Source organism: Manis javanica, chromosome 2 (assembly GCF_040802235.1).
Source record: "Manis javanica isolate MJ-LG chromosome 2, MJ_LKY, whole genome shotgun sequence".
NCBI lineage: Eukaryota > Metazoa > Chordata > Mammalia > Pholidota > Manidae > Manis > Manis javanica.
Genome location: NC_133157.1, coordinates 42,695,278 through 42,722,502, shown reverse-complemented (window position 1 = coordinate 42,722,502; position 27,225 = coordinate 42,695,278). Strand labels below are relative to the sequence as shown.

The window sequence follows — 27,225 nt, the reverse complement described above, 5'->3', positions numbered from 1 at the left end:
CAAATTTAGAAAATATTTTTGGCACATTTGTTAGGCAACATTAAAAGACTACCCAAATTAATAGGAAAAATACTCAGATTTGGTACACAATGGTGCAATTGGACGAAAGACAATTGTCCAGAGAAGGAATATTAAGTGGCAATAAATATAAAGCTATTCAATTTCACTGAAACACAAAAGGACTATGACTTAAAAACACAAGGCAATGGCATTTTTTAAAAGTCAGCTTTATTGAAGTATAATTTATGTACAATAAATTCACCCTTTTCAAGTGTATAGTTCAATGAGTTTTACAACTATATACAAGTTATAAAAGTCCCAGCAAAATCAAGATATGGAACTTCCCCCCCCAACCCCCCAAGATAAAGTTCCCTCAGACCCCTTTCCTGACAATATCTTCCTCACACCCAGACCCTGATCCAACTTTTTTCCCTATAGTTTTCCCATTTCCAAAATATCATATAAATGGAACCATACAGTAAGCCTTCTGAGCCTGGATCAATGTCTTTCTCAGTTTACCAAATTAGTAAAAATGTAAAAGGTAATAATAATGTTGGTGAGTGTGCTCAGACACAGCTAGTATGTGTATAAACTGGTATAACCTCTCTTGGGTGCATACTGGCAATGTGTCCATGTATCACGAGCCTAAAAATACTGATATGCTTCGATCACTGATTCCATGCCTACAAATTCTTATACCACAGTTACTAATAGAGATGTGCACAAAGACTTATATATATTACAAAGATGCTCATTACAATGCTATTTATCATTGTGAAAAATTATAAACACCCTAAATATTGAACAAAAAGGGAAAGGGTAAGTAAATTCCTATAATAAACAAATTTATCTGTATGCCAATTAGAAGTAAAGTTTACTAAAAGTTTTTGATGACATGGAAAAATATTTGTGATATTGCAATAGCCCAAAAGCAACCTACAAAGCTGCATATATAATATGATATCAAAGGAGAAATGCATCGAGAAAAGACTGGAAGGAAAATTAAAATTATTGTCTCTGGTGAAAAATGACTGTGAAAAGTATACATTCTTCTGTATTGTCCTAATTTTCTTCAATGTGCTTCTATTATTTTTATAAGAAGATAAATATTTTATCAAAGATATAAAGCTCTACTTCCTATATAACCTGAATCATTTTTGTTCTACTATACACTCCTAAGAAGATTCAGATCAACTGGTCAATCACTCAGATCTTTAACCAAAATTAATTAAGCACTTTGTAGGTCCCAAGCACTCTATTAGGTGTCAGGACTACAAAAAAGAAAAGACTCTGCCCTTATCTCAAAGGAACATTAGGTCAATACATAAATACTTGTATTCATTATTTCTAATAATTTATTTTGCATTTTTACTCTATGCTAGATATCAGGCACTTTTCATACATTACTTCACTTCCTTATCTGTAAAATGGAGATAATACTAAAGTGGTTATTAAGAGTCACTGGTAAAACACTTAGCACAGTTCCTGGCATAAGGCAAGTCAAAAGATATTTGTAATACTCTTAAAGGTATAACGGAGGCAAGAACTAAATATACAGGGGCACAAAGAAAGGACAATTCCACACAGGAAACAGAGATCAGAGATGTTTGACTTTGTTCAACAGATGATCAGGATTTCCCAGGTGGCCAGCCAGGTAAGGCAGAGGAGCCAGTGTACATCCTTACCTCTTTGAAGATGACTTTTCTAGCACTTCTGCAGGGAACAGCTCCTTGTGTGATGTATTTACAGGAATCCCTTGAGAGCAATGCCACATCCATGCATGAAACTGCTTCCGGTGCTAAGACCCCCTGAACAATGTCCAGATTCATTTTATATCTTGATTCTACAGGGAAGACAGACAACTCCATTCCATCCATTGGGAATTGCTCTTTTGTTGGTCTTTACCCCGTACAGGGTAGGACCTTCACATAAACTCCCCAGAAAGCACAGGGACTTCTAGGTAAATGGAAACATTACACAAGCTTTTGGAGGCAGCAATGTTATTTTTGTCAATAAAGTGGCATTTGCTCATTATCTTTTCTTCTTTATTCTCTCCTTGTCCTTTGCACAATCTACTGGAAGCTCTTCCGGGGCACAAACAATGTGGAAATTCTAGCCATCTCAATGATCTTCTAGAAGAAAATAAGGGAAGAAATTTTTCTTTTAGATAAAGATTGTCTTGTTTTGCTTCAGAGACATTAGTAGTCATCAGCTGAATATGTGATTGGTTATATCACTGGCTTGAGCAGCATAAAGTGAACACACAAGTTCAGTGAAGACAGACAGCAAACGTCTATATTAGTTAACAACAGTTCTTTCCTTTCAATATGCATATTTAACACACATAGCCTTCAGGGGTTCTGAACTTTCCTTCAAGAATCCTAGAACTTTCAGCAATAATTTCTAAATACCACAGCTTCTGCTAACACATTGGTCCCAATTTAAGGAAACACTGCTGTTTAATTTAGAACCTAACTCCCACTCATCTTCACATTTTTCTCATGCACACAGCACCCAAGAAGTTTATTTATAAACAATATGGAAAGTCACAGTGAACAGACAAAACCAAGGACATTCCTAGAAGTGGCCGAGCTCAGCAGAAGCTCTGACGTTAAATCTACAGCCATCTCCTCCTCCTAATGAAAGCACAGGAGGTAGAAGATGTAATACACCCTGGGAAACACAGGCCACAAAAGAAATGAAGTATTTGTTCTAGAGAGGGTAACATAGACACGAGGCCCATACATCATGGATTGCTTTGAGGCTTTCCTGTTTTAACCGTGGAGCTGACTTTGAGAGTTTGCTCACTCCTATGATTTTACAGAAGGTAAACTGTTTTATTCTGAAGTTTTCCAAGGGAACCAATTAGAAAATGTGTCGTTTTCATGTCGTGGGCTTATTCAATCGTAGACAATTGTCCATGTAGGATAGGAAGCCTAGAAGATGAAAATTAAAATAGCTTCCACTTACAATCTCCTCCCTAATATCTAGGGCCCAATGGACCTTCCAGATCAGTATGACCTATTTCATTCAACTCAGCCAACCCACCTTTGCCCTGAGCAGAACCCACAAGTCCACCTATAATTTAATAAAGACTTTTGCGGCACTCTATTCTACCAGTTCACACAGCATGCTCTGTTTAAAAATGGCCCCTTCACTGGAAATGAGAAAATACAGGTCGGGGCCACAGTAGTTTTAGATGGCTGTGTTTAAATGTTTATGGGCTGGAATTCCAAGTACTTCTTGCCTTGATGCTGACTGGATAAAGAGCTCTGCGTTTAACCACAGCTGATTGAATATGTGTCCACAGACATTCCCGGAGGATGGCTGAATGTGATTTCACCTACAACTTTCCCTGCATTCAAAGAGCTCTCAACTTCTAGAGCAAAATTAAAAGCAATAATTGGGTTTTCTGTGTAATTGCAATCTTCTGTTAGCATCTTTTTTTGCACCAGGAGTCCCTTTAGAAAGAAATGCTTCACGAGCACACCCTGTGGAAACAACCCTACTGTTAATGTGCTGTTTCTTTCTGGTGTGTAATCTATTTTTACCCAGGGCCAGCAGAAAGAGAAATGATGCACACATCTTTTTATGTGTGGAGTAGGAAGCAGGGAAACACTGAGAACACACAATATTACCACAAAAAGGTCTCATCTAGTGCCTCTGGATAAGTGGGAAGATTTGCTAGACAAGACCAGGAAAAGCAGTTTGACCCTTCACTAAACTTGGTATCTTCTCATCTTCTCAGCTGCCAAGACAGCACTAGAGGGGCCCCTCAGCTCCCGTCAGTGCAGGAGATACTAGGCATTGCACTAGATGCTGACACTTCCATCAGAGCTCCCTGTAAAGGGCTCAGACTGGAGAATTAGCAACAGGACCTAAGCAGGAGGCTCCCAGGATTGTGAGGTCAAGTGTCAGAACCCAGGGCTACTAGCACTGGCTTCTATTTTAGACCCATCACTGATGTCCAGAAAAATTTCCAATGGCTACAGAAATTCAAAGCAATGAAATGGAAACTCAGGTTCAAGATCTATCAAGGCAGACTGTGTATGGTCACTAAGGTCTTCTCCCAAGATGCCTCCACAGTACGATATTCATTACTTTGAATGTATGCCATGGTCCCCAACAGGACAAAGTCAGAAACTAAATTTTATCAGGGTCCTGAGAATGAATCCACATCTCACATTAAACACACTAAGGAAGATAATGTATAAGACAGAATACCAATTTATTTTTCACAATGAGAAATTAGTATCAACGGGAATATATAAAGTCCATTTAACCACTGCTTTCTGACTCTGTAGATTTTTATGGATAATCCATTAAAGTGTATTTAAAAACCAGGAATGGAAAATCCAGTTCAAATCTGGTTAAAAAAATAAAGAGAATTTACTGACTCATATATCTTAAAAGGTCTGTGGAAGGGAGTGCTCCAGGCAAGGCTTGATCCAGCAGGTTTTAAGATTATTACCATGATTAAATTTCTTTCCATGTATTGGTTCTATTTTCCACAATATGGGCACCCTCTTAGGACTAGTTCTTCTCCTGGCTACAAAATAGCTGCCAATAGCAGTAAGATGATATGCATTTTTAAATTAAACTCTAGGAAAAGAAGGATGGCTTCTTTATGCCTAATCATCAAATAAAAGTCCTAAACTTCACTTTGATTGGACTGACTTATATTAAGTACCTGTCCATGAACTCATTGCTGTAGCCAGAGGACTTGTTTAGGCTTAGGTTAGTGTCCATACCTGACTCAATCACTGTGGCAAAGAGAATGGGTTTATGAAAATTGGTTTACGGCCAATCTCTGGAGCTAAGGGATGGTAATACCACCCCACCTGCAGTACAAAGCCATACAGTATAAATGGGATGGGATGGATGCTGGGGAGGCAACTCATTTTATCGACAGGAAGAAGGTATACCATAATCAGAGGGTTGCTTTGTGAACATGGCATTGGAATAAAGAAAATCAGATATACTTACAAATGCTTAATGCATCAAGATTGTCAAGTGTTCTAGAAAGTCCACTGGCTAACTTCTAGTTCTATCAATGAAACTTAAGAATGAATGGAACAAAAAGACAAATACTGCATGATTCCACAGATGTAAGGTACCTAGAGAGCTCAGGTTCATAGATTTAGAAAGTAGAATGGTGGTTGCCAGGGGCTCTGATGAGGGGGGATGAGGAATTATTCTTTAATACATACAGAGTCTCAGTAAGTCTAAGTGATGAAAAGAGTTATGGAGGTGGATGGTAGTGATGGTTGAATCACAGTATGAATGTACTTAATATCACTGATTTTTATACTTAAAAATGATGAAGATAGTCAATTTCATATTAGGTGTATTTTACCAAAATTAAAAAAAAAAAGGAATGAATGGATCAGCCAAATGAGTTATGGGCATATCTTACAGGCCTTGGGATTGAATTTAGGTATCCCCATTCTAAAGTGTTATGTGCTTGTTTTAAAATCCAATTATAAGAAACAATTATTACTTTCTGTTGCAAAAGAGATAAGGGTCAAATACTACAATGACGCACAATGAAGACATCAATATTTGGGCTCAAGGAACAGAAATGCAGGCAGTCCCCTAGTCTCTAGCCATCCCTCAGCTTCAAGTTGAGTATGTCCTGCTTAAGTTGGCACCACTGGAGATCATTTAAATTTGCCAGGAGAGAGGCAACCCTCACCTCTCCACAGCCCTCTGCCACCTCATACATTTATAGCTGGGAGGTGGCAGAAAGCACCTGATCCTGTTGCTCTGACAATGAGGCATGGCCTTGCCAGTGCGAAAAACATTCAATTCTTAGTGCCCATCTTATGGGAAATTTGCATTATCAGCATCCGTGCTAACCAGTAGAAGTTTTGACTGTCTCGGCAGGGCCAGCTCATTACTGGACTACTGAAGTTGCTAGAGGCATCCAGTAGAGAAACTGGCTTGTCACTCCTCATAATCTTACATCCAAGTGCTTGGAGGAAGCTCACTGTGGTCCCCAAGTACTGACTGCAAACTCTGATTGCATTTCAGAAAAAAAATAATGGGACACAAGAAAATACATCATTGGGAATCAAAGGAGCACTTCCAGGGCCTGGAAAAAGAGTTGGTGGAATTAAAGCAGGTAAAAGATGAAGGAAATTAGGAAAAAGAAAAAAAAAAAGATGAAGGAAATAGACCAAGTGTCAGAGCCTGATAAGGTTTATAAGCCACACAAACTGCAGCAGGGGCTTCAGTCATCTTAGCCTGAGTGACGTGCTCCACAGAGCTCTTTATTACGTTGACTTTGATTTTTTTTCGCCATATGATTCCTGCTTATCTGATCACTGGACTCCACAAACCCCATGCAGAACCTCAGCTGATGTGGACCAACAGCGACCCTCGATATCCCTTCAAAGAATATTTCTTGCTAAAGCATAAACTTAAAACTGAAGGATAAATACTTAACTGACTTCCTAATAATTACTCTAGAATTAAATGCCATCAGCTGTCAGTGGATTAGGATTTTCTAAAGGAAGGAGCAGGTCTCCAGAGGGAAGCAAGGTATCGGCAAGTGATGAGTTAGTGTTTTATTTAGGCTTTATTATAAGTGAGAAGCTTAACACACCTATTCTTAGTGGGGTTACATATTATTATCTGCGACATGGTAACAGTGTTTTGAGAATTTGTTAAGTTCAGGACAATGTGGTAAACTTTCTATGTACATCAGCTCTTCTAACCTTTGGAACACTATAAAGTCAAAGAAATCCAACTCAAAGTGTTTAGTAACTTGTCCAGAATCACATAGTTAGGAAATAGTAGATCTGTCAAATTCAGATTAGTCTGAGACAAAAAAAAAACTCGTATTTTTAATCTTGATGGTTAAACAGACCTATATCTTTGCTGAAATGAAGCTTTGTGGAAGTTCTACACTTTTAATTCTTCTTTCAAGAGACATCTATACAAAACTGAATAAAAACATAAATTTTATCCTTTAGACAAGACACCAAAACTTGAAGTTCCATAATTTTCATGGCAACTTGGCAACTGGTGGTAGCCGGTCCCATTAGGAGAGGAAATGGAAATTATATTCCTAAGTAGTAAGTGAGTTTCTCTGTTTCCAACCTTGGCTTGTGTAACCTCCTTCAAGGGACTGTTGCTTGCATAGCATCAAGGTTAAGCAGGTGTTAGCAGTTTTGGGGTCAAATTCGAGTTCTATCATTTAATAGCTGGTCAACCTTGGTCAAGTTACTTAACTCTGTGAGCCTCAGTTTTCTCTGAGAATTCAGAAACTCAGTGTCGCTTCAGCACATTCCTTTAATGTTAGTGAGCTGGAGTTAGTCTATGTTGTCTGCAAACCTGGAAAACGAATGAAATTGACATTTAACCTACTGCACTGATATTTCCTATGCTTTCTATAACAGCTGGCCACACCACTGTTTTAAAAACAGTGTTCAACTGGCTCTGTGAGTCATATATTCATCTCTTCATTTAACAAACTTTTATCCAATGGCACAGTATATGCCAGGCACTGTACCAGACATTTTCACATCTCACTCATACTATACAACAGCCTGTGTAACAATCTCATGTTCCCAGTTGAGAAAGCTCAGGTTCAGAGGTGCTCAGTTACTTGCTTAAAGTAGAAAGAGTCCCTCATAGGTATGGATCCCACCCTGTAGGATGTGAGACCCAGCCTGTGTAACTTCAGAGGGCATACTATCCCATTACTCACACTCTGTTCCTGGTAGCAGGATGCCCCACATAAACCTGGGCTCACAGTGCTTGGCCACTGTGCTGGCAGCTGTGGGAGCCAGGGGTCCCCAGATGCTTCCTTGATACTCTCATGGCCAATAATAGTGCCAGCTGATGGCAGCTCAGGGGCTGGCTCCTGTAGGACTTAGTGTCTTGGGAACAGATGAATTATCTATTCCAGAAGCAAGGGACAATCAGGGGATCATTTATCCCTGGTGTTGATGTCGGTTACCTAGTAATGCAACTGACTCCCCAGTGACAAACGAGTAGCAAATCCTGAAAATAAAAATGGTCAACTGTATCTACAGGAAATGCCCAGGTAATGCCACCCTTGACCACAAAAGGGATATTTTTTCTAAGAACTCCCTTATGAAAAGCTCCAGGGTGAAGCTGCATTTTGAATGATTGCTGGAAGCACCCCTAATAATTTTAGTTGCACAGGCACACCTCAAAGCCAGAGACCTCATGATACTTCCTTTCCCTCAGAGAAGTAAGTCTACCAGAGTAGAAGGAGATTTTCACTTTCAGTTTTAGAGATTTCAGTATACTTAGGTTACTATTAAATTTAAAAATACAATAAAAACTTGAAATTATAACATAAATTAGCCATAGGAACAGAACTACAACAGAGACTATAACCAATAATATTGCAATATCATGGTAGAGTCACCCGCTTAGTAACAGGGGGTACACTTAACCATGGTGATCATTTAGTAATATATATACAATTATTGAGTCATTATGTTGTAAATCTGAAATTAATACAATATTGCATATCAACTATATCCCAATAAAAAAGAACATAAAATTCATAAGTGTAATAGAAGTATAATTTTTTTTAAATCTCAAAAAATAATCAAAGGGGACCTTCATATTATATATTCTTCCTTATGAATACCTGCAGAAATGTGAAAACTGCCCAGAGCTCATGTGTACTGAAAATCATCACACTGTCATTTGTAAGAGGAAAAATGGACACAAGCATTCAATAATCTCGTGCCAGTTACATCTGGTAATGTTACCTTAAATTACATCCACGTGATAAGAATTATGGACACATTAAACATATTTTCAAATACTAATTAATAGATAGGGTAATATTTCTGATTTGCTAAATGATAAAAATCAGGTACAGAAGTAGGTTTGCAGTCTGATCCTGACAAGGATGTGGTGTGTGTTTATGTGCATGTGTATATCAGGCAGAGAATATATACCAAAATATTAACAGCAGTAATACCTGAGTAGGGGTAAAATGCTTTCCCTCTTAATTTTATATCTTATTTGTTAAAATACATACATGCTAAATATAATGTGGTATCTCAGCAGACTGGATCCTGGAACAGAAGAAGGGTATTAATGGAAAAACTTGTGAAACCAGAATAAAGTTTGTAACTTAGTTAATAGTAATGTACCAATAGTGAGGATTGGGTGGGTGAGTGAAATAGGTAAAGGGGATAAAGAGGCATAAAATCTCAATCATAATTTAAATTAGTAATGGGGATGAAAGTACAGTATAGAGGATATAGTCAATAGTTCCATAACATCTTTCTATGTTGACAGATAGTAACTACACTAGTTGGGGTGAGGATTTAATAATGTAGGTAACTATTCAATCACTATGTTGTAGACTTGAAACCAATATAATATAGAATATCAACTATTCTTCAATAAAAAACCCTTTTAACTAAAATAAATAAATGGTAATATTTAGTCTGATAACTGTACTATGGTTATGAAAGGCATTAACATTAGAGGAAGTTGAGTATAAGGGTAAATGGGAACTTTTGTTCTATGATTGCAACTCTTCTATAAATAAAAAATTCAAAAATCACATATCATGACACACTGATGTGTCTTGATCAGTTGTGAGGTATATGGCAAGTAATTCATTACTATTTTTTAACCCAAAAATTTATAATTGGTTTATCTTTTGCTTCTTAATATAAATTAGAGGTGCCAAGAAGGCGGCATGAGTAGTTCAGCGGAAATCTCCTCCCAAAAACATATATATTTTTGAAAATACAACAAATAGAACTATATTGAAAAGAGACACCAGTAGATACAGTACAACAGCCAGGCTACATCTACATCTGTGAGAACTCAGCATCACATGAAGGGGGTAAGATATAAGCCAGGGCCCAGCAGGACCCGAATGCCCCCCTACCACAGACCCCAGTGGGAAGAAAGGAGTCAGAGCGGGGAGGGAGTGAAAGCCCAGGACAGCTAAACAACCAGCTCTAGAAATCCGTACCAGGAGCTCAGACACATGGTGCACAGGGTGCTGGATATTAGAGAAATGGAAAAGCAAAACCTGTGAGCAGGTCCCTGCAACCAGCGCCCCTGAGACAAAAAAGAAGCGAGGGCTTTTTGCAAGTCTTAAAGGCACAGGGATCTCACAGCTGGACGAAGTCATACCGACACACGCACCTCAGCACCTGGGAATCTGGGGAACTCTAGGCAACCTAACCCCCTGGGTGGCAGCGCAGCTATGAAGCCCCTCATGGCGATAAGCAGCCTGCCAGTCATTCCCCCAACCAGCAAGGACCCCGACACACCAGCCCAGCAGCAGAAGAGTGGCAGCGCACGCTGGGAGAGGCAGTGCCAGAGCGGCCTGCATGAGCCTGCGGTGGTGGCGGCCGAGCAGCCCAGGGCTGGCCCATGTGAGCCGGTGGCAGCAGCAGCAACAGAGCAGCCTGCACGAGCCTGCGGTGGCGGCACCTAAGCAGCCCGGAACCAGCCCACATGGGCTGGCAGTGGCGGTGACAAAGCAGCCCGCATGAGCCTGTGACGGTGGCGCCAGAGGGCACCGGGAGCGGCCTGCATGAGCCCGCAGCAGCAGCACCAGAGGGGAGAGGGGGTGGCCCATGTGAGCTCGTGGCACTGGCAACCGAGCGGCCCGGGAGCGGCCCATGTGCACTGGTAGTGGCGGTGCCGGAGGGGCCCGGGTGAGGTCCGCATGAGCTTGCAGCAGCACCAGAGGGGCCCAGGAGCAGCCTGCAGGGGCTGGCAGTGGTGGTGGAAGAGCAGCCCAGGAGCAGCCGCACCCCCAGCAGCCAATCAGCCCAGCACACAGCTGCCCAGGCCATAACCAAAGGCCGCTGTTGGCACACAGCTGCCCGGCAGGGGCACCACTTTCACAGGAGAGCAAAACCGGCATGCCTGCCACTCCCTGCAGGGCTCTGCACTACTCTGATGGAGACCCTCCCCCACAGCAGCTTAGGGGATTAACCTGGAAGCTGCTCCAGGAATGTGGGTAACCAACACAGGCAGCAGAGAAGGGCAAGGTGACCAGCAAGCAGGAAAGGACTTTGTTCTCCCAGCTGACACATGCGCTACCTGACTACAGCTACCTCTATCACAATGAAAAGGCAGAAGAATTTAGTCCAGTCCAAAATAGTCCAGACACCCCTGAGAGAAGGCCGAGGGAGATAGACCTAAGCAATCTCCCCGAAAAAGAATTCAGAATAAAGGTCAGAACGATGCTGATGGAGCTTCACAGAAATATACAAGAGCTAAGGGATGACGTCCAGAGGCTAGATTACAGAAGTGAAACAATCTCTGGAAGGATTTATAAACAGAATGGATAAGATGCAAGAGGCCATTGATGGAATAGAAACCAGAGAAGAGGAATGCATAGAAGCTGATGCAGAGAGATAAAAGGATCTCCAGGAATGAAACAATATTAAGAGAACTGTGTGACCAATCCAAAAGGAACAATATAGGGGTACCAGAAGAGGAAGAGAGAGAAAAAGGGATAGAAAGTGTCTTTGAAGAAATGATTGCTAAGAACTTCCCCAAACTGGGGGAGAAAATAGTTGCTCAGACTACAGAAGCACACAGAAATCCCAACAGGAGGGACCCAAAGAGGACAAACACCAAGACACATAATAATTAAAATGGCAAAGATTAAGGACAAGGACAGAGTATTAAAGGCAGCCAGAGAGAGAAAAAAGGTCACCTACAAAGGAAAGCCCATCATGCTATCATCAGACTTCTTAACAGAAACCTTACAGGACAGAACAGAATGGCATGATATATTTAATGCAATGAAACAGAAGGGCCTTGAACCAAGGATACTGTATCCAGCACGATTATCATTTAAATATGAAGGAGGGATTAAACAATTCTCAGACAAGCAAAAGTTGAGGGGAAATGCCTCCCAAAAACCACCTCTACAGGGTATTTTAGAGGGACTGCTCTAGATGGGAGCACTCCTAAGGCTAAATAGATGTCACCAGAGAAAATAAAATCACAGCAAAGAAAGCAGACCAACCAAATACTAACTAAAGACAAAAAATAAATTAAACTACCCACAAAAGCAGTCAAAGGAAACACAAAAGAGTACAGAATAAAACACCTCACATATAAAGAATGGAGGAGGAGGAATAAGAAGGGAGAGAAATAAAGAATCACCAGACAGTGTTTATAATAGCTCAATAAGTGAGTTAAGTTAGACAGTAAGATAGTAAAGAAGCTAACCTTCAACCTTTGGTAACCACAAACCTAATGCCTGCAATAGCAATAAGTACATATCTTTCAATAATCACCCTAAATGTAAATGGACTAAATGCACCAATCAAAAGACACAGAGTAATAGAATGCATAAAAAAGCAAGACCCATCTATATGCTGCTTACAAGAGACTCACCTCAAACCCAAAGACATGCACAGACTAAAAGTCAAAGGATGGAAAAAGATATTTCATGCAAACAACAGGGAGAAAAAAGCAGGTGTTGCAATGCTACTATCAGACAAAATAGACTTCAAAACAAAGAAAGTAACAAGAGATAAAGAAGGACATTACAAAATGATAAAGGGCTCAGTCCAACAAGAGGATATAACCATTATAAATATATGTGCACCCAACACAGGAGCACCAGCATATGTGAAACAAATGCTAACAGAATTAAAGGAGGAAATAGAATACAATGCATTCACTTTAGGAGACTTCAACATAACACTCACTCCAAAGGACAGACCCACAAAACAGAAAATAAGTAAGAACACAGAGGCACTGAACAACACACTAGAACAGATGGACCTAATAGACATCTATAGAACTCTACATTCAAAAGCAACAGGATACACATTCTTCTCAAGTGCACATGGAACATTCTCCAGAATAAACCACATACGAGGCCACAAAAAGAACCTCAATAAATTCAAAAAGATTGAAATCCTACCAACCAACTTTTCAGACCATAAAGGTATAAAACTACAAATAAATTGTACAAAGAAAGCAAAGAGGCTCACAAACACATGGAGGCTTAACAACATGCTCCTAAATAATCAATGGATCAAGGACCAAATTAAAATAGAGATCAAGCAATATATGGAAACAAATGACAACAACAACGCAAAGCCCCAACTTCTGTGGGACACAGCAAAAGCAGTTCTAAGAGGAAAGTATATAGCAATCCAGGCATATTTAAAGAAGGAAGAAAAATCACAAATGAATAGTCTAACGTCACAATTATCGAAATTGGAAAAAGAAGAATAAATGAGGCCTAAAGTCAGCAGAAGGAGGGACATAACAAGGATCAGAGGAGAAATAAATAAAATTGAGAAGAATACAACAATAGAAAAAATCAATGAAACCAAGAGCTGGTTCTTTGAGAAAATAAACAAAATAGGCAAGCTTCTAGCCAGACTTATTAAGAGAAAAAGAGAATCAACACACATCAACAGAATCAGAAATGAGAAAGGAAACATCACGACGGACCCAACAGAAATACAAAGAATTATTAGAGACTACTATGAAAACCTATATGCTAACAAGCTGGAAAACCTAGAAGAAATGGACAACTTCCTAGAAAAATACAACCTTCCAAGACTGATCAAGGAAGAAACACAAAATCTAAACAAACCAATTACCAGCAAAGAAATTGAAGCGGTAATCAAAAAAATACCCAAGAATAAAACCCCTGGGCCAGATGGATTTACCTCGGAATTTTATCAGACATACAGAGAAGATACAATACCCATTCTCCTTACAGTTTTCCAAAAAATAGAAGAGGAGGGAATACTCCCAAACTCATTCTATGAAGCCAACATCACCCTAATACCAAAACCAGGCAAAGACCCCACCAAAAAAGAAAATTACAGACCAATATCCCTGATGAACATAGATGCAAAAATACTCAACAAAATATTAGAAAACCGTATTCAAAAATACATCAAAAGGATCATACACAATGACCAAGTGGGATTTATCTGAAGGATGCAAGGATGGTACAACATTCGAAAATCCATTAACATCATCCACCACATCAACAAAAAGAAGGACAAAAACCACATGATCATCTCCATAGATGCTGAAAAGGCATTCAACATCCATTCATGATAAAAACTCTCAACAAAATGGGTATAGAGGTCAAGTACCTCAACATAATAAAGGCCACATATGATAAACCCACAGCCAACATCATACTGAACAGCGAGAAGCTGAAAGCTTTTCCTCTGCGATCGGGAACAAGACAGGGATGCCCCCTCTCCCCACTGTTATTCAACATAGTACTGGAGGTCCTAGCCACAGCAATTAGACAAAACAGAGAAATACAAGGAATCCAGATTGGTAAAGAAGAAGTTAAACTGTCACTATTTGCAGACGACATGACATTGTACATAAAAAACCCTAAAGACTGCATTCCAAAACTACTAGAACTGATATCAGAATACAGCGAAGTTGCGGGATACAAAATTAACACACAGAAATCTGTGGCTTTCCTATACACTAACAATGAACTAATAGAAAGAGAAATTAGGAAAACAATTCCATTCACAATTGCATCAAAAAGAATAAAATACTTAGGAATAAACCTAACCAAGGAAGTGAAAGACCTATATCCTGAACACTACAAGACACTCATGAGAGGAATTAAAGAAGATACCAAAAAATGGAAAACACCCTGTGCTCAAGAATAGGAAGAATATTGTCAAAACAGCCAGCCTGCCTAAAGCGATCTATAGACTCAATGCAATCCCTATCATATTACCAACAGCATTCTTCAATGAACTGGAACAAAAAGTTCCAAAATTCATAGGGAAACACCAAAGACCCTGAATAGCCAAAGCAATCCTGAGAAGGAAGAATAAAGTGGGGGGATCTCGCTCCACAACTTCAAGTTCTACTACAAAGCCACAGTAATCAAGACAGTTTGGTATTGGCACAAGAAAAGAGCCACAGACCAGTGGAACAGAATAGAGACTCCAGACATTAACCCAAACATATATGGTCAATTAATATATGATAAAGGAGCCATGGACATGCAATGGGAAAATTACAGTCTCTTCAACAGATGGTGCTGGCAAAACTGGACAGCTACATGTAAGAGAATGAAACTGGATCACTGTCTAACCCCATACACAAAAGTAAATTCAAAATGCATCAAAGACCTGAGTGTAAGTCATGAAACCCTAAAACTCTCAGAAAAAAACATAGGCAAAAATCTCTTAGACATGAGTGACCTCTTCTTGAACATATCTCCCCGGGCAAGGGAAACAATAGCAAAAATGAACAAATGGGACTATTTCAAGCTGAAAAGCTTCTGTACAGCAAAGGACACCACCAATAGAACAAAAAGGTACCTTACAGTATGGGAGAATATATTCATAAATGAGAGATCCGATAAAGGGTTGACATCTGAAATATGTAAAGAGCTCACACACTTCAACAAACAAAAAGCAAATAATCCAATTAAAAAATGGGCAGAGGACCTGAACAGACAGTTCTCCAAAGAAGAAATTCAGATGGCTTTCTCCACCTGGCTTATTTCACTGAGCATAATACCCTCTAGCTCCATCCATGTTGTTGCAAATGGTAGGATTTGTTTTCTTCTAATGGCTGAATAATATTCCATTGTGTATATGTACCACATCTTTTTATCCACTCATCTACTGATGGAAGTAACTTAGGTTGCTTCCATTTCTTGGCTATTGTAAATAGTGCTGCGATAAGCATAGGAGTGCATCTGTCTTTTTCAAACTGGGCTCATGCATTCTTAGGGTAAATTCCTAGAAGTGGAATTCCTGGGTCAAATGGTATTTCTATTTTGAGCTTTTTGAGGAACCTCCATACTGCTTTCCACAATGGTTGAACTAATTTACATTCCCACCAGCAGTGTAGGAGGGTTCCCCTTTCTCCATACCCTCGCCAACATTTGTTGTTGCTTGTCTTTTGGATGGTGGTGATCCTTACTGGTGTGAGGTGATATTTCATTGTGGTTTTAATTTGCATTTCTCTGATGACTAGCGATGTGGAGCATCTTTTCATGTGTCTGTTGTAGATTAATGATACCAAAATTAAAAAAAAAATTAGACCACACTCAAGGTAATCTTCCTAATGGTGTCACACTCATACTCACTTGCTTACTTGCTTACTTGCACCCCCAAATGGTTTCTAGAGTTGGTAAAAAAGAGGTGTCAGGGCTCTGGGAACCCATTCACAAGGCTGGCAAATGTCAGCAGACGGTAAGCCTGTGGTCTCCTGCAGACAAAGAGGGGTTAAAACCACTATTACAAAGGCTTAGCAACTGCTGTCTTGCAAATCCAGAACACAAGAGTATGTTTAACTAGATAACCTCACATAAGAAGGTTATTTCAAAGGTATATGCAACCTGACATCTGTAAGAATATCTCTTGCACTTATGGCCATATTCATTTAAGTGGTATTTTTAAAATTTTGTTATTAGAGAATGCTTTTCTTTTCAGATGTGATCTTACAATTTATTCATTTATACAAAAATTCTTCCTGAGTGCCTACTACATGCCAGGAAGTTCTATACTACAGTAATCAGTAAAATAGAGGCTGTACTAATGCACAAGAAATTAGCTTGGAGACAAACAGTTCAGTCAGGCAAATATTAAATAAAGAATTAAGGAGTGCAAAGTGTCATAAACAGGGCACCAGGTGAGGGCGGAAGGAAATCAGGGAGGTTACTTTGAAGTAGTTATGTTTAGAGGAGACTTAAGGGATGAGAAGAGGTCGGACATGCAAAGAACAGGGAGATGGTGCATGAGGCAAATACATGTTCTGGAGGCTGGAAATAAATATGTGGACTGGTGCCAATTTGCAGAATCATGGAACTTCTCTCTGGTAATGCTCAGCAGCCCAGGTAAAGAATGCAGAAGGCATGTTTTGTATTGACACAGAATTGGGAATTGGCAGTAGGTGACATCGAGGGTCTAGGAAGAAGGGGAGATGAAGGTGGTTTGAGAAATATGAAAATGTTGACATTCTGCAAGAGATCAGAGAAACCCAATATTTACCAGCACAGAAACTTTTTTGCTCCTACTCCATCCTTGCAGAGATCTGAATGTTTCTGATCCATCATTGAGACATGGAGACACTCAGAACAGTCAAGTGATTTCATTAAAATTGGGAGTTGTCTGGAAAAGAAGTGAGAGTTCACATCATCAGGATTATATCATTTCTTTGAAGACAGCCATCATCTATACGTCAACAAAAGAAGCCTAAGGCAGCACTTTCTTCAGTACTTTTTTTTATTTCATCCCCTAACTCAGGAACATTGCAAAATCTGTGATAACTTGCCACATCCCACATATTATCCATCATTAACATAAATCAAGGTTTCATGTTTGTAATTTATGTTTCAGCACTTAGAGAATACCTTGCTAGTTATTTTAAATAGATAAATCAATTCAAAATTTTGTTAATAAAATATTAGAAATGTCATAAGAACTCTGATTTATTTAAAGATGTCTCACATTCTTGAACTCCACTTATTTCAAGTTGTAGGAAGAAAAATGGTTAGCTGGATCATCCTGCACTTATTTTTATTCCTTAATTTAGGAGATTACATCTCAGCTCCAAAACCATTTTTAATAATAAGATATGCAATTTTTAACTGTAGATATTTTTAAAAGAATAAGCATGATTAAGATTGATTCATGTAGTCTTAGATACACTCAAATAATGGATTATTCTGTATAGCACATTTGATTCATGTCTGATAGTAAGCTTGTTTATTTTAGCTTCATCCATACATACAGAAATTTACTCCTTTGTTTGCTTAAAAACCGAAACTACTTAAGTAATAGAAGTGAATATACACTCAACAATGGTAGGTAACACATACCAATTACGCAGCTTACAAACTGTATGCCTTCACAGGGAATAACTAGGATATAGCAAATTAACACTATAAAACAAAGAGCATATGGTGTTCATGGACTAAAGGCTCTTTCAAAAGTAGAGTGCCAGACAAAGAAAAACTGAAGGAACAAAACAGCAGCAGAATCACAGAACCCAAGAATGGACTAATGGTTACCAAAGGGAAAGGGACTGGACAGGAGGGGTGGGAAGGGAGAGATAAGGGCAGGGAAAAAGAAAGGGGGCATTATGATTAGCATGTATAATGTGGGGGGGCATGGGGAGGGCTGTGCAACACAGAGAAGACAAGTAGTGATTCTACAGCATCTTACTACGCTGATGGACAGTGACTGTAATGGGGTTTGTGGGGAGGGACTTGGTGAAGGGGGAGTCTAGTAACCATAATGTTCTTCATGTAATTGTAGATTAATGATAATAAAATGAATTTTTTAAAAAAGTAGAGGGGGCGGAGCCAGGATGGTGGCATGAGTAGAGCAGTGGAAATCTCCTCCCAAAAACACATAGAGCTATGAAAATATAACAAAGAAAAATCTTCCTAAAATAGAGACCACAGGACACAGGACAACATCCAGACCACATCCACACCTGCAAGAACCCAGCGCCTTGCGAAGGGGGTAAGATACAAGCCCCGGCCCGGCAGGACCCGAGCGCCCCTCCCCCCGGCTCCCGGCGGGTGGAAAGAAACCAGAGCGGTTTTTTTTTGGCGAGTGCTTCTTGGAAGCCTTAAAGGGATGGGCCCCCGTTGCTAGAGAGGCAGGGTGGCGGGACCAGTGAGCAGGTGCCTGGGACCAGCGCCTGAGGACAAAGAATATCCCGCGTTTCTCCCTGTGGGACCGACGGGCGGGTGCCTGAGACTGGCGCCTGAGGATGGAGGAAATCGCGCGTTTTTCCCCTTTTTTTTTCTCTTTTTGGCGAGCGCTTTTTGGAAGCCTTAAAGGGACAGGGACCCCGGTGCTAGGGAGGCAGGGTGGCGGGACTGGTGAGCGGGTGCCTGGGACAGGCGCCTGAGGACAAAGACTATCGCGCGTTTTTTCCTGTGGGACCGGTGGGCGGGTGCCTGAGACCGGCACCTGAGGACGGAGGAAATCGCGTGTTTTTCCCCTTTTTTTCTCTCTTTTTGGCGAGTGCTTTTTGGAAGCCTTAAAGGGACAGGGACCCCGGTGCTAGGGAGGCAGGGCGGCGGGACTGGTGAGCAGGTGCCTGGGACCAGCGCCTGAGGACAAAGAATATCGAGCGTTCCTTCCCTGCGGGACCGGTGGGTGGGTGCTTTTCGGAAGCCTTGAAAGGACAGGGACCCTGGTGCTAGGGAGACAGGGCAGCAGGACCAGTGAGCGGGTGCCTGAGATGGGCACCGGAGGACAAAAAAAAAAAAAAAAATCGCGTGTTTTTTCCTTTTTTTTTCTTTCTGTTCCCTCTCTCATTGTTGCTGTTGTTGTTTTGGTTTGGAGAGTGCTTTTTGGAAGTCTTAAAGGGGCAGGACAGGTCACTTAGTCCAGAATCTCTGGGCACTCTAACCCCCTGGGCAGCAGGGAGCACAGAGACCCCTTACGGAGATAAATAGCACCCAGGCCACTCCCCCTCCAACGGGGCTCCACCATTTTGGAGGAACAGCCCCAGCCAGGCCAAGCCCACAGCAACAGAGAAGATAAACCCCAAAGCAACTGGGCAGGAAGCAGAAGCCCTGTCTGCACACAGCTGCCCAGCACAAGCCACTAGAGGTCGCTATTCTCCCAGGAAAAGGCCACACACCAAACAAGAAGGGAAGCTCTTCCAGCGGTCACTTGTACCAGCTCTGCAAACTATCTCTATCACCATGAAAAGGCAAAACTACAGGCAGACAAAGATCACAGAGACAACACCTGAGAGGGAGACAGACCTAAATAGTCCTCCTGAAAAAGAATTCAAAAAAAAATCATGAACATGCTGACAGAGATGCAGAGAAAAATGCAAGAGCAATGGGATGAGATGCAGAGAAAAATGCAAGAGCAGTGGGATGAGATGCAGAGAAAAATGCAAGAGCAGTGGGATGAAGTCCGGAAGGAGATTACAGATGTCAGGAAAGAGATCACAGAAGTGAAACAATCCCTAGAAGGATTTATAAGCAGAATGGATAAGATGCAAGAGGCTATTGAAGGAATAGAAGCCAGAGAACAGGAACGTATACAAGCTGACATAGAGAGAGATGAAAGGATCTCCAGGAATGAAACAACACTAAGAGAACTATGTGACCAATACAAAAGGAATAACATTCGTATTATAGGGATACCAGAAGAGGAAGAAAGAGGAAAAGGGATAGAAAGTCTCTTTGAAGAAATAATTGCTGAAAACTTCCCCAAACTGGGGGAGGAAATAATCGAAGAGACCATGGAATTACACAGAACCCCCAACAGAAAGGATCCAAGGAGGACAACACCAAGACACATAGTAATTAAAATGGCAAGGATCAAGGACAAGGAAAGAGTTTTAAAGGCAGCTAGAGAGAAAAAGGTCACCTATAAAGGAAAACCAATCAGGCTAACATGAGACTTCTCGACAGAAACCCGACAGGCCAGAAGAGAATGGCATGATATACTTAATGCAATGAAACAGAAGGGCCTTGAACCAAGGATACTGTATCCAGCACGACTATCATTTAAATATGATGGCGGGATTAAACAATTCCCAGACAAGCAAAAGCTGAGGGAATTTGCTTCCCACAAACCACCTCTACAGGGCATCCTACAGGGACTGCTCTAGATGGGAGCACCCCTAAAAAGAACACAGAACAAAACACACAACATATGAAGAATGGAGGAGGAGGAATAAGAAGGGAGAGAAGAAAAGAATCTCCAGACAGTGTATATAACAGCTCAATAAGAGAGCTAAGTTAGGCAGTAAGATACTAAAGAAGCTAACCTTGAACCTTTGGTAACCACGAATCTAAAGCCTGCAATGGCAATAAGTACATATCTCTCAATAGTCACCCTAAATGTAAATGGACTTAATGCACCAATCAAAAGACATAGAGTAATAGAATGGATAAAAAAGCAAGACCCATCTATATGCTGCTTACAAGAATCTCACCTTAAACCCAAAGATAAGCATAGACTAAAAGTCAAGGGATGGAAAAACATATTTCAGGCAAACAACAGTGAGAAGAAAGCAGGGGTTGCAGTACTAATATCAGACAAAATAGACTTCAAAACAAAGAAAGTAACAAGAGATAAAGAAGGACACTACATAATGATAAAGGGCTCAGTCCAACAAGAGGATATAACCATTCTAAATATATATGCACCCAATACAGGAGCACCAGCATATGTGAAGCAAATACTAACAGAACTAAAGAGGGAAATAGACTGCAATGCATTCATTGTAGGAGACTTCAACACACCACTCACCCCAAAGGATAGATCCACCGGGCAGAAAATAAGTAAAGACACACAGGCACTGAACAACACACTAGAACAGATGGACCTAATAGACCTCTATAGAACTCTACATCCAAAAGCAACAGGATACACATTCTTCTCAAGTGCACATGGAACATTCTCCAGAATAGACCACATACTAGCTCACAAAAAGAGCCTCAGTAAATTCCAAAATATTGAAATTCTACCAACCAATTTTTCAGACCACAAAGGTATAAAAGTAGAAAGAAATTCTACAAAGAAAACAAAAAGGCTCACAAACACATGGAGGCTTAACAACATGCTACTAAATAATCAATGGATCAATGAACAAATCAAAATAGAGATCAAGGAATATATAGAAACAAATGACAACAACAACACTAAGCCCCAACTTCTGTGGGATGCAGCGAAAGCAGTCTTAAGAGGAAAGTATATAGCAATCCAGGCACACTTGAAGAAGGAAGAACAATCCCAAATGAATAGTCTAACATCACAATTATTAAAACTGGAAAAAGAAGAACAAATGAGGCCTAAAGTCAGCAGAAGGAGGGACATAATAAAGATCAGAGAAGAAATAAACAAAATTGAGAAGAATAAAACAATAGCAAAAATCAACGAAACCAAGAGCTGGTTCTTTGAGAAAATAAACAAAATAGATAAGCCTCTACCCCAACTTATTAAGAGAAAAAGAGAGTCAACACAAATCAACATAATCAGAAATGAGAATGGAAAAATCACGACAGACTCCACAGAAATACAAAGAATTATTAAAGACTACTATGAAAACCTATATGCCAACAAGATGGAAAACCTAGAAGAAATGGACAACTTCCTAGAAAAATACAACCTCCCAAGACTGACCAAGGAAGAAACACAAAAGTTAAACAAACCAATTACAAGCAAAGAAATTGAAACAGTAATCAAAAAACAACCCAAGAACAAAACCCCGGGGCCGGACGGATTTACCTCGGAATTTTATCAGACACACAGAGAAGACATAATACCCATTCTCCTTAAAGTGTTCCACAAAATAGAAGAAGAGGGAATACTCCCAAACTCATTCTATGAGGCCAACATCACCCTAATACCAAAACCAGGAAAAGACCCCACCAAAAAAGAAAATTACAAACCAATATCCCTGATGAATGTAGATGCAAAAATACTCAATAAAATATTAGCAAACAGAATTCAACAGTATATCAAAAGGATCATACACCATAACCAAGTGGGGTTCATCCCAGGGATGCAAGAATGGTACAACATTCAAAAATCCATCAACATCATCCACCACATCAACAAAAAGAAAGACAAAAACCACATGATCATCTCCATAGATGCTGAAAAAGCATTTGACAAAATTCAACATCCATTCATGATAAAAACTCTCAGCAAAATGGGAATAGAGGGCAAGTACCTCAACATAATAAAGGCCACATATGATAAACCCACAGCCAGCATTATACTGAACAGTGAGAAGCTGAAAGCATTTCCTCTGCGATCGGGAACCAGACAGGGATGCCCACTCTCCCCACTGTTATTTAACATAGTACTGGAGGTCCCAGCCACGGCAATCAGACAAAACAAAGAAATACAAGGAATCCAGATTGGTAAAGAAGAAGTTAAACTGTCACTATTTGCAGATGATATGATACTGTACATAAAAAACTCTAAAGACTCCACTCCAAAACTATTAGAACTGATAGCGGAATACAGCAAAGTTGCAGGATACAAAATTAACACACAGAAATCTGTAGCTTTCCTATACACTAACAACGAATCAATAGAAAGAGAAATCAGGAAAACAATTCCATTCACCATTGCATCAAAAAGAATAAAATACCTAGGAATAAACCTAACCAAAGAAGTGAAAGACTTATACTCTGAAAACTACAAGTCACTCTTAAGAGAAATTAAAGGGGACACTAAAAAATGGAAACTCATCCCATGCTCATGGCTAGGAAGAATTAATATCGTCAAAATGGCCATCCTGCCCAAAGCAATATACAGATTTGATGCAATCCCTCTCAAATTACCAGCAACATTCTTCAATGAATTGGAACAAATAATTCAAAAATTCATATGGAAACACCAAAGACCCCGAATAGCCAAAGCAATCCTGAAAAAGAAGAATAAAGTAGGGGGGATCTCACTCCCCAACTTCAAGCTCTACTACAAAGCCATAGTAATCAAGACAATTTGGTACTGGCACAGGAACAGAGCCACAGACCAGTGGAACAGATTAGAGACCCCAGAAATTAACCCAAACATATATGGTCAATTAGTATTTGATAAAGGAGCCATGGACATACAATGGCAAAATGACAAGTCTCTTCAACAGATGCTGCTGGCAAAACTGCACAGCTACATGTAGGAGAATGAAACTGGACCATTGTCTAACCCCATATACAAAGGTAAACTCAAAATGGATCAAAGACCTGAATGTAAGTCATGAAACCATTAAACTCTTGGAAAAAAACATAGGCAAAAACCTCTTAGACATAAACATGAGTGATCTCTTCTTGAACATATCTCCCCGGGCAAGGAAAACAACAGCAAAAATGAGCAAATGGGACTACATTAAGCTGAAAAGCTTCTGTACAGCGAAAGACACCATCAATAGAACAAAAAGGAACCCTACAGTATGGGAGAATATATTTGAAAATAACAGATCCGATAAAGGCTTGACGTCCAGAATATATAAAGAGCTCACACGCCTCAACAAACAAAAAACAAATAACCCAATTAAAAAATGGGCAGAGGAACTGAACAGACAGTTCTCCAGAAAAGAAATACAGATGGCCAAGAGACACATGAAAAGATGCTCCACATCGCTAATTATCAGAGAAATGCAAATTAAAACTACAATGAGGTATCACCTCACACCAGTAAGGATAGCTGCCATCCAAAAGACAAACAACAACAAATGTTGGCGAGGCTGTGGAGAAAGGGGAACCCTCCTACACTGCTGGTGGGAATGTAAATTAGTTCAACCATTGTGGAAAGCAGTATGGAGGTGCATCAAAATGCTCAAAACAGACCTACCATTTGACCCAGGTATTCCACTCCTAGGAATTTACCCTAAGAACGCAGCAATCAAGTTTGAGAAAGACAGATGCACTCCTATGTTTATCGCAGCACTATTTACAATAGCCAAGAATTGGAAGCAACCTAAATGTCCATCGGTAGATGAATGGATAAAGAAGATGTGGTACATATACACAATGGAATACTACTCAGCCATAAGAAGTGGAAAAATCCAACCATTTGCAGCAACATGGATGGAGCTGGAGAGTATTATGCTCAGTGAAATAAGCCAAGCGGAGAAAGAGAAATACCAAATGATTTCACTCATCTGAGGAGTATAGGAACAAAGGAAAAACTGAAGGAACAAAACAGCAGTGGAATTACAGAACCCAAAAATGGACTAACAGGTACCAAAGGGAAAGGAACTGGGGAGGATGGGTGGGCAGGGAGGGATAAGGGGGGGGAAGAAGAAGGGGGGTATTAAGATTAGCATGCATGGGGGGGAGGGAGAAAGGGGAGGGTGGGCTGCACAACACAGAGAGGACAAGTAGTGACTCTGCAACATTTTGCTAAGCTGATGGACAGTAACCGTAATGTGGTTGTTAGGGGGGACCTGATATAGGGGAAAGCATAGTAAACATAGTATTCTTCATGTAAGTGTAGATTAAAAATAAAAATAAAAAAAAAAAAGAAAGAAAGAAAGAAAAGGGGGATTACTCCTTAACAGGATAAAACTATTGGTAAATCAAAGATCAACACATGCTTTAAATATCCTTAATGTTGATCACTTAAAGGGTGTCAGATGATCAGCTATGGAGGTACTCTTTTCTGATAATATTCCTTTCTCTTAATTAAAAAAAAAAAAAAAGCAGTTACTGTGTGCTGACCTCCAATGAGTTCTGCACAGTGGTATAGAGGGCATGTCAAAGTGTGGGCAAAGGGTCTGTTTGTTTCTATGCAGAATATCAAGGCCTAGCTTGGATACCCAGAAAATGAACTAAGATACGATATGAGGAGGAGCTTCCGGCATCAGCACTCTCTGGAGGACTTGTGCCGGGGGATGATCATCAAAAAGCCTCCACAGGGATCCGGACGATGCTGCGGTTGTGGCTGCATCCAGCCCACCGTCTCCTGGGCTTGCCATAGGAATGAGGAGGGAGATGTCTAGGCTGGCATGTGCATACAGTGAGACAACGAATTTGACCGGATCTGTACTGTTGGAACTCAACCAGGAGTTGGGAGGGGTGCAAGTTGTAGCACTCCAAAATCTCATGACTATAGACTATCTATGGTTAAAAGAACATATGGGATGTGAACAGATCCCAGAAATGGGCTGCTTTAATTTGTCTGATGGTTCAAGTACAGTTGGACAATATCCATCATATCATAGATAAATTTTCACAAATGCCTAGGGTGCCTAAATGGTTTTCTTGGCTTCACTGGAGATGAATGGTAATTATAGATTTGCTTTGTTTATGTCACCGTATTCCTATTATGTTAATATGTGTGTGCAAATTAGTTAGTAGTTTAAAACCTATACATACTTAAGGTACTATACAAGAAGATATGTCAAAGAAATAATCAATCCTCCCATGTTTCCTTCATATGGTACATCTATAGCTTTTCTTCTTCCTTCCTAATTACAACCCTTAAATAGAATTCGTGCCTCATATCGAATTTGCCAAGTATCATAATTCCTCCAGGTGGTAAAGATACCTCGAGACAAGTGCTGGGCATAGAAGCCACAGGGCATAAATCTGCAAAGAAGTAAAAAGCTAACCTTTGCAAACAATATGGCTTCTCTCCCACTTACCAACTTTACATTTCCCTGTATGGCCCCGGAAGATGACTGGTTAGCCAGAGACGTGTAAGATTCCTCAAGGGAGGAACAACCTAAGACAGGCACAGTCGCAGGGGGGCCATCAGGTGAGAATTTGGGGATCAACAGAGGTGAGGCTCAGAACCTCACCCCCCCTGCTTTGAGAGAAATCTTCTGCATCCGTGGATGTCTTGCTGCCCTTGTCTAGCCTGGATTAATACTTAGTCGATAGGCACACACCTGATCATCTGATCATCTACATTTGCCTTCTTACAGCACTAAACTATGTTTTCTACCTTTATCTTGCATCTACCTACCACTTCAGCATTTTATTAAAAATAAAAATAATAATAATAATAGGAGAAATGTGGGATCAACATATAAATCAAGTACAAAAATCAAATGAATATTCATATTTGACCTGATTGTTTATAGGTCATAATGCATGATCAAAACCGAAAGTTTCTGTGATGAATGCCCTTGTACTGTTCACCATGTAAGAATTTATTCACTATGTAAGAATTCGTTCACCATGTAAGAACTTGTTCGTTATGCTTCAGAAGATTGGAGACTGACGAGAATTAGGCTTGAGATGGATTAATGATTGTACATTGAGCGTTGACCCCCCTATACTGAATTTTATTGTTGTTAACAACCATTTGATCAATAAATATGAGAGATGCCCTCTCAAAAAAAAAAAAAAAGTAGAGTGCCAGGGATGATAATTAAATAAATGAAAATAAAAGAAAAACATAAAGAGGGCAGTAGAAAACTTTTGGAGGTGGTGATGATAAGTTTAATGCATAGATTGTAGTGATGGTTTCACAGGTGTATACTGACCTTCAAACTCATCATGTTGCATACATTAAATATGCATGGCCCTTCGTGTGTAAATTACACAATGATAAAGTGGTTTTAAAAAACAAACAAAAGAATTAAGTAAATGGAAGACACTGAAGGGAAAAGACAAAATCCAGATAAGCACATTAAAAGAATGGAAGGGATGCTTTCCTTTTTTAGCAAAGAGTTATGTCCATACTGGTCCTCAAGTCAGAAACTGATTCTCCCTTTCAGGTGCTGCCTTATTTGTATTTTTCATCTGAGAGTACGAGAGGCAAAGGTTTG

General features: G+C 40.0%; 1 protein-coding gene across 4 annotated transcripts in view; it reads right to left on the bottom strand.

Annotated features, from left to right (window-relative positions):
* Positions 1 to 215: 215 nt before the first annotated feature.
* Positions 216 to 27,225, bottom strand: part of CAAP1 (caspase activity and apoptosis inhibitor 1) — a 121,543-nt gene continuing 94,533 nt past the window's right edge. The window contains exons 7-11 of one of the 4 annotated variants that reach the window (XR_012127680.1): positions 17,001 to 17,120; positions 16,097 to 16,218; positions 9,032 to 9,068; positions 7,237 to 7,338; positions 216 to 2,132 (exon numbers count right to left, since the gene is read on the bottom strand). The gene's annotated coding sequence lies outside the window, so the exon portion shown is untranslated. Of the gene's footprint in view, positions 7,339 to 9,031; positions 9,069 to 16,096; positions 16,219 to 17,000; positions 17,121 to 27,225 lie in introns of all 4 variants that reach the window. The other 3 variants (XR_012127679.1, XR_012127682.1, XR_012127681.1) reach the window with 3 other exon arrangements.